At 44.5% G+C, this 8,125-nt stretch overlaps 1 long non-coding RNA gene across 2 annotated transcripts; it reads left to right on the top strand.

Moving 5' to 3' along the window:
* The first annotated feature begins 253 nt into the window (after window positions 1-253).
* Window positions 254-1,530, top strand: LOC119302625. Of its 2 annotated transcripts, XR_005147681.1 has the most exons (3): window positions 254-525; window positions 900-982; window positions 1,080-1,530. It is a non-coding gene; the product is annotated as an uncharacterized LOC119302625 (long non-coding RNA). The 2 variants fall into 2 exon arrangements; XR_005147674.1 differs by lacking the exon at window positions 254-525 and having other exon boundaries at window positions 564-982.
* The last annotated feature ends 6,595 nt before the right edge of the window (window positions 1,531-8,125 follow it).

An 8,125-nucleotide genomic window follows, 5' to 3' on the forward strand; every position in this document is an offset into this window, starting at 1 on the left:
TAAATGATGATCAAAGACAACCTCAAAAAATGTATTAGACCATATATATTTGGATGGATGGTGTACACTAATTTAATTATATTCTAAACACTATCGAGACAAAAAGATCGAGAGCAGGAAGAGAGAAAAGGACAGAGATTCCCCTCCTGAAAGCCAAGCTAAAAGGGGCCACATGTCCCCACCTCCAGGTCAAGGCAGGCCCTCTATACCAATCCATAAGATATCCCACTACCTTTTGTTTTTCCAGTATAAATCTGCGCCCAGGCGTCAGGTGAGCAACAAGGAGATGAGCCTTCTCTACCACTAGTAGTAGTACTACTACATCTCCGAAGAATCTACAGACATCTTCACCCCCAACTCGGCGGCAGGCAAGATCTAACGCACTATCCATTTCCTTTCCTCCTCTCAAGGCTGTTGTTCTCCATGATGAAAGCCTCATTTCTTTACTGGATGTAGTAAGCTAGGTCGCGGATGCTCTTGATCCCTTGTATTTTCTCACCACTACGTATGTCTTTGATGTAAAATGTAAGTTTTTAAAGAGAGAAAGTTTATTAGTTATTTCTTGCCTATGTATAACTTTGTCAACGTCCATGTTTTTCCATGTTCTAACCTCTGTCTTTTCACAATAGCAGAAGTATGTCTCAGAGATTAAGATAGTAAGCTGAACTGCTGAAGTATCAGCTATTTCTTGTCTGCAGATAAAAATTTCGCCATGCATGGCTTGTTCTTCGAAATTCCAACCCCTATGTCTTCTCGATGCTCTAGCACTAAATCATGCACCTTGCTAGTTCTGTATTTCCCCCCTTCTGTTTAACCCTTATCTTTCTTATAGTGGATCTTAACTGACGAGTTCATGAATGACCATGATGTAACATGCGCATTTGCTTGCATTCATGCAGTGATTGTTTCCAAGATGGCCAGTGATGAGGATTCACTAGATGATCAAAACCCTAGATCTTGGACCGTTAGCAACACTAGTGCTGTGAGTTAATGCTACCTTTACTTTCAGAAAGGAAAGAATGTACCATGCACCTAGCGTTTTGATGTTACTATTTATTCTTTTTATTTTGATTTCTCAGATTAACAAGACAGAAGAAGCATCCAGCATGTTCTCGGTCCTGGATCATCACCCACAAAGAGCAGTAGTGAACTTCTTAAAGGATGACAATACCACCAAAACGATCCATGAGCAATGGCAAGCAAAAGATAAGGTTGCCTCGTAGCCTATAAGCCGGTGTTATCCCGACTGAGCTTTCTATTATCCCTAAACTCTCCCATATGCCTTTAGTTAAATCATTTTCTGGCCACTCCTCGTGCCAGAATTAATGTTCTTGACCTTGTAAGGCCTTTTCTTGACCTTGTAAGGCCCTCCCCTTATGTTTCTCGTGCCGCCGGGTGTCTCCAACCTCACACTTTCTCCCCCCTTCTATCCCTCCTGAGCTATCTCCATGCATATTTTGTCTAGCAATCTAGATGAGACATGAGAGATGATATTGAATAAAAGTCTGTGGTAAAATAAGTTTTTATTTCCATGTGAGTGCTACTATATTTTATGGCCTGATTTGTCCCTACAAACACAAAATATAATTGAACATATTGATCAATCGCCTCTCATTTGAATATGGGTGAGTGTGATCTTGCAACTTGTGCAAAGGAACGGCTTTTCACACCTAGCTAATTGAGCTTTTAATTCTTGGGGTGATCATGTGTGAGCTTGTATATGCATATGTGTTCCCATGGATGTGTGCATGGGGAGACAGAGTGCAGGTTATCCTTTTGTCTTGTTTATCAGGGCATATCAGGCGCGCAACGTATATTCGTAGGCTTTTCTAATCTTCTCCGGGGAAATCATTGCATTGCATTGACTGCATATACCTACAGGCTTTTCTAATCTTCCCCGGGGAAATCATTGCATTGCACTACGCCACTACCTGCATATGAGTTCAGGCTTTCCTGCTGCAGACTTTTGTATCTCCGCATGTGGCTGTCAAACTGCTCGTGTGACTTCACCAAATCAAGCAATCTGATATGGGTATCCAAAATTTTGGGGACAGCCTATTTGTCAGGTTCTTGAAAAAAAAATAGGCGATAATTGAAAATCTAAACCATTGGATGAGGAATGGACGGCTGGATGATCTTCTTCCTCTAACCGTTTCCTCCTCACCCCTGAATCCAGTGGTGCACATGCGCGAGCCCTTCTCTGACGCCGGTCAGAACATCCCCGTCTCCGGTGAGATCCTGACACGGCCTCTCAAGGGTGGACGCTCCTTGCAGCCGCTCGTCACGTTGCCCCCGTCTTTGGCCTCGACGAGTTCAAGCGACGTGTCTAAAATTTCCAGGCACATGAGATTGAAGCCTTGTTCGGCAGTCATCCAACTCCGTGGAGTGCACGGAGCGACCCTTCGGCCACTCCGAGAAAGCAGGCTGCGGCCCGCTCCGCGCCGGAACGGAGAACTGCCGAACAGGGCGTTAATAAAAGCAAAAAAAAAGTAATATCATTTGTACGATTAGTTTTATTGGTTCAAAAAAAATATTGATTTATTTAAAGCAACTTTCTGCCTACGAATGGGCCCAAAATATAAATATATGCATGCACATTTACATGTCAAAGTAGCAAATAGAAAAACTTATATTCTAGTTTTCAAAATAACAAATCAACTAGCCTTGTACGAAACCCTCATGATAATTAAATAAAAAGGAACGGTCTAATTTGTTTGAAGAAAGACTCCTACGTCGTTCCAAGCATGGAGCCAGTGAAGGCCAACCTGGCACTTGAATGCTCACAGTTCACGTACACACATGCACACTGTCACTATGTAACACCACTGGCGCACGCTACCCTCGACGTGACACTTCCACTATTCCACGTAGCAAGCCTGCTGCATGCGCTGCGGTTCATGATCCATCTGGTCGTGCCGTCTACCAACTGATGGATGCCGGATGGATGGATGGATGGACGAGCGGACGGGTCGGAGATAGATTCCCCCGCCATGGCCGTCCATGCCGAGTTACAGTGTACTTTGCCATGGTTTTCGGCCCGTGCTCGTTTGTGTATGTACGTGCGCACACACACACATCCGTCATTTCACACATGTGCATGGCAGGACATGTCATGCACGCACGTATGGTGCGCGTACTGTTTGCCCACCACGGTTGCCAAAAGTACACGCGTACCGGCTAGCAGCTAACCATACCTTCTCCTCCGTACGTGTGGGCGTGTGGATATTTGGTTGGTTCTGTTGGTGTGAGTTCTACTCCGCAAAAGAAGAGAAAATTACATTGATCGTCACGTGAAGTTTTTTTTTATGGTAGTATGTATCTCATTAATATGATAAAAGTTCAAGAAAGAAGCCATTATTGTCAAACTCGACTTTGAGAAAGCCTTTGATTTACTTGAATATGAGCTCATTCTGAATATCATGAAGGCTAGAGGCTTTGGTTAGAAATGAATTGGGTGGATAAAATGCATCTTTGGTTCAGGAGCTTTGGTTGTTTTGCTTAATGGCATACCAGGGAAGATTTTTCACTGCAAAGGAGGGGTAAGGCAAGGTGATCCTCTCTCTTAATGAAGCTATGAGGAACAACATCAACTCAGCTCCCCTGAGAAGCAACTCATGCCCTGATTTTCCAGTAGTGCAATATGCCGAGAATACAATTCTGGTACTGCCTACTGATATCACTCAAGTGAACCAGATCAGAAATCTCTTGCTGCATTTCACTGGACAAACTGGACTTAAAGTGAGTTATCACAAATCTGTGATCATCCCAATCAATGTGAGTGACGGAAAGCTTGAAATCATTAAGAGCACTTTGGGATGTCAATTAGGCTCTTTCCCCTTCATTTACTTGGGCTTGCTTCTTAGCACCCATAAACTAAAGATTGAAGATTTTATTGCCATGATGCAAATAATAGAAAGAAGAATTTCAGGATGCTCAACCCTAATTTTCTATGATGCCAGATTGCAGCTTATCAAATCAGTATGCTCCTCTCTACCAACCTATTGCATGTGTTCTTTGTCTTTGCCTTTGGGTGTAGTAGAGCAAATTAACGAGTATCTGAAACACTGTCTCTGGAGGAAATCTGGTTTTGAAGAAATGGGGACAACGATGATTGCCCGGCCTTTGGGTGTAGGGAGGTCTAGGAGTACTAGGTTTAGTTAATCAGAACAGCTTCTCAAGAATCTTCATAAGTTCTCAACAAGGAAAATCTTCCCTGGGTGAATCTTTTATGGGAAACATACTACTCAAATGCACCACCCACTTGTAAAATTGAAGGGTCTTTCTGGTGGAGATCACTTTTAAAACTTACTCCTCTGCATAGGAAAATTGCTCGATGCATTGGATCAAGGAAGACAATTCTTTTTTAGGAAGATGGCTGGAAAGGACAACCACTTGTAAATCAGTACCCGGAGCTCCACTCTTATGCTATCCTCAACAACATATTGGTGGCAGATATGCGTAATGGACATGGGTTTGTTGATCAGTTTCATAGACCATTGCCCTCTCAAGCTCACTCGCAATTCAACTCCCTAAAACAGTCACTCAATCAGCTTAATCTTTCTGATGGGAATGACTCCTAGTCATACACTTGGAGCAAGATTCAATATTCTTCTAGGCAAGTATACAAACACATCATGGGCAACTCTAACTCTCACTACTAGGGAAAACCTTATACATAGAGGTATATCAGTAGCGTTGGTCAAAACACGGCGCTAGCGCTACTTAGTAGTAGCGCTTGTTGCAAAACCACGCTACAACCATTGTTTTAGCAGTAGCGCGTCAGCACAGAAAAGCGCTACTACTAAAATTCCCTCACTATTGCCGGTAGGCTAGGAATAGTAGTAGCGGTTCTCTCGGAAGCACGCTACTGCTAAAAACTTTGTAGCAGCGCGTTTGTGCTGTAGAGCGCTACTGCTATGGAAAACAAAATAAATGAAAAAATAAGTAGAAAAGTAAATGAAAATGAAAGAAATAGAAAAAGGAGAAATGAAAAAAAGAAAATGTAAAGAAAACAAAAGAAAAAGAAAAATTAAATAGAAAGGAATAGATGTAGCGCGTTTCTCTGGAACACGCTATAGCTATCTTAGCTATAGCGCGTTTAGGCAAAACGCGCTGCTGCTAGTTTGACTCAAATCCCGGCAGCCCGGGCTCAAAATTTTGCTAAGTCCTCCCCCCCTCTCTACTCCCCCCCCGTCCCCCAACTGCTCCATCTCCGCCGTCGCCCTGCCGCCTTCGACCACACCGCCACTGGCCGAGGCCGCCTTCGACCACACCGCCGTCGCCCGCCGCCTTCGACCACACCGCCCCCGCTCGAGGCCGCCCTTAACCTCACAGCCGCCGCCCGAGGCCGTCCTCGACCTCACCGTCGCCTCCAGCGAGCTCACCGCCGCCGCCCTCGACCTCACCGCCGCCGCCCGAGCCAGAGCCTACCCTTGCCGCCGACCGTAAGGCTCTGCCTCTCCTGTCCCCTACCCTCCTCTCTTTCTGCTAGGGCAATTCATATATATGTTCATACTGTGTTGATGTTCATATGAACCCTAGATTTTTTTAGGCAGTAGGCATTTTATAGAATTTAGGAAAAATGATTAGCAATTTGTTTTAGGAAATTAGCTAAACTAAACAGTAATGAAAATGTCTAAACAGTAATTCCATTTAGCTTTAAACTAATAGAGGGTATATAAATAATAATAGCATTTAGATTTAAATTAACATATGCTATAAACAAAAAACACTTAGCTATAAAAAAATATTTGGACTACGAACCTGAATTTGTTTCAAATTTCATTCAAATGAAATTTGAATTATTTGGATTATGTACCTGAATATTTTTGAAGAAATTGGGTGTAGGTACTAAGGTCTTGCTATGGAAATTTTGGTGAGGTCAGAAGGGTTAGAGAAAATGGAGTTCCTAGACTTTTAGCTTTAGACAAAAAACAAAAGTATTTAGCTATAAATAAAAAAACAGTAGCTATGGCATTTAGCTATAAACAAAAATAGAATTGTTTTTCTTTTCAAAAACTTGGTCAAACTAATTGTTGCTATGTAAACAAAAAACAAGATTGTTTTTATATGATATATGTCATTGATGTTCATTTGCATATTCCATTATTGTTGATTATATCTTTTCATTGAAGTGGTCGGCCATGTTATATGCAAATTCCTCAATAGTGTTTGTTATATCTTTTCATTGAAGTGGTTCGATTGTGCCCAAGTGGCTTTGTTGTTTCCAGGGAATGATGCTGAGTGGCCTATGTTTTATCGGAATGTTGATTCATTTCTGTTCCGGCAAATTTCAGGTTCTCGATTTGTCCACTTTTTAGCAAAGGTCATGCCAAAATTTTCCGTGAATTTCGGCATGACTTGTGCTACAAACTAGGACATATCGAGTGCCCGGGATTTGCCGCACCAGGAAGGAGTCAACGTTCCTGCAAAACAATAGGCCTTTTTTATGTCATTATTAATTTTATTAGGTCTAGAATTAATTGACTAGATTTAATCATAGGAAAGATGGCTAGCAACAATGGAGGACAGGGTTCTGGTGATTGCGACGACGTCTACGGGGTGGCAGACGAATTTTTTAGCCTTGCCGACGATCAACCGATGTTGTTGCTGGGCCCACCGGTGGCATCGGGGACTGAGACCGACACGTAGACCGGTGCTGAGACTGTGACCGGTGCTGAGACTCAGACCGGCATCGAGACCGGCGCTGAGATTGAGACCGGCGCTGCCTCGGGGAGCGGAGCCGGTGTAGAACCGAAAGCAAAGAGGCAACGACTTCCTAACAAACTTAGGACTACTAGACTGGTGGTCACGGAGGTGGAAGACTGCAATTTTGAGCCAAAGGCGCCCGAGGAAGCGCGCTCGTGCTACGGCAATCAAATAGGCTCCATCGTACGGACAACCGCCACCATCAATGATGAGAAACTACAGAAGATAGATAATATGAGGCGCTCCCTCCTAAAGAAGTTTCACTAGATATTCTTGTTCCCGGAATGAGAAGGATTATGAAGATCCAGATGAGGACCCGGCAATGAAGAAGATAAACAAACACGCCATGACCAAGTTTAGCGATGCGTTGGCCGCCTGGAAAAATCGAGTGAAAGCAAGGATCATCGACAAGAAGGAACCCTACTCCGAGATTGTAAAGGATAATCCAACAATCACGGAAGATCAGTTTCAAATATTCAACGCGGCTTGCAAGGCCGAAGCTGCCAAAAAAAAGTCTAAATACATGAAGGGGATTCAAGAGAGGAACATTGGGAGCCACCACCTCAGAAGCCGTGGTTACGGCAGAAAGAGGTCCAAATGGGCCAAGGAGGACGTAGAAGCCGCGAGTCTGGGCATCCCAGACCCCTTGGCAGAGTTCACCATCCCACAGGAGCGTGACGTCCTCAGGGCCCGGCACCGTTGGGACCCAGTGAAGAAGGTTTACGAGAAAAAACCGGTCATTACGGAGTTCATGAGACTGCTGGTAATTTTAGTTTCTGATAAATTCGACTGCACACGTTAGTCATATTTGTAAACGATCCTTGTGTCTTTTGCAGAGAGAGCAGCACAGGATTGCGGCCGAAAGCGACTTGCCTTCTGAGGCATTGGCGAGGCCCAAGTGGGACACTCCATTCAACCGGGCGTTGAACATATTGAAACGACAACCGGTGGATACTCGACCGTCGTATGGACCCGTGTACAGTGTCGGAGACGGCGCCACGTGGAAGAAGTACTACCGGGAGACCACGGAGGAGAGAAAGGAAAGACGGAGGTTAACTGAAGAAAACATCGACAAGAAGGTTGAGATTGCGGTTGAGAAGAAATCATCTCAGACAGTCGCAGCAGCGGTAGTTGCCGCAAAACAGGTGGTTGCAGATTTGTCTACTTCCTTGGTTCCGGCCGTTTTCACTTGGTTAAGGAAAAATCCAAAAAAATGCAGAGGACTTTCCCCTTGCTGACTTCTTGGGGAGCAGCTCGACTAGCGTTGCACCAGCACCTGCTCCCACACCGGCTCCTGTACGTGCTCCCACACCGGCTCCCGCACTGGCTCCCGCACCGGACGTGCTCGGCGGTGCTTCGTCTTTGGCTGAGCTCGACGCCCTCACGGTATCTGTCACACCGGACCCCTTCAATATAA

Source organism: Triticum dicoccoides, chromosome 1B (assembly GCF_002162155.2).
Source record: "Triticum dicoccoides isolate Atlit2015 ecotype Zavitan chromosome 1B, WEW_v2.0, whole genome shotgun sequence".
Classification (NCBI taxonomy): Eukaryota; Viridiplantae; Streptophyta; class Magnoliopsida; order Poales; family Poaceae; genus Triticum; species Triticum dicoccoides.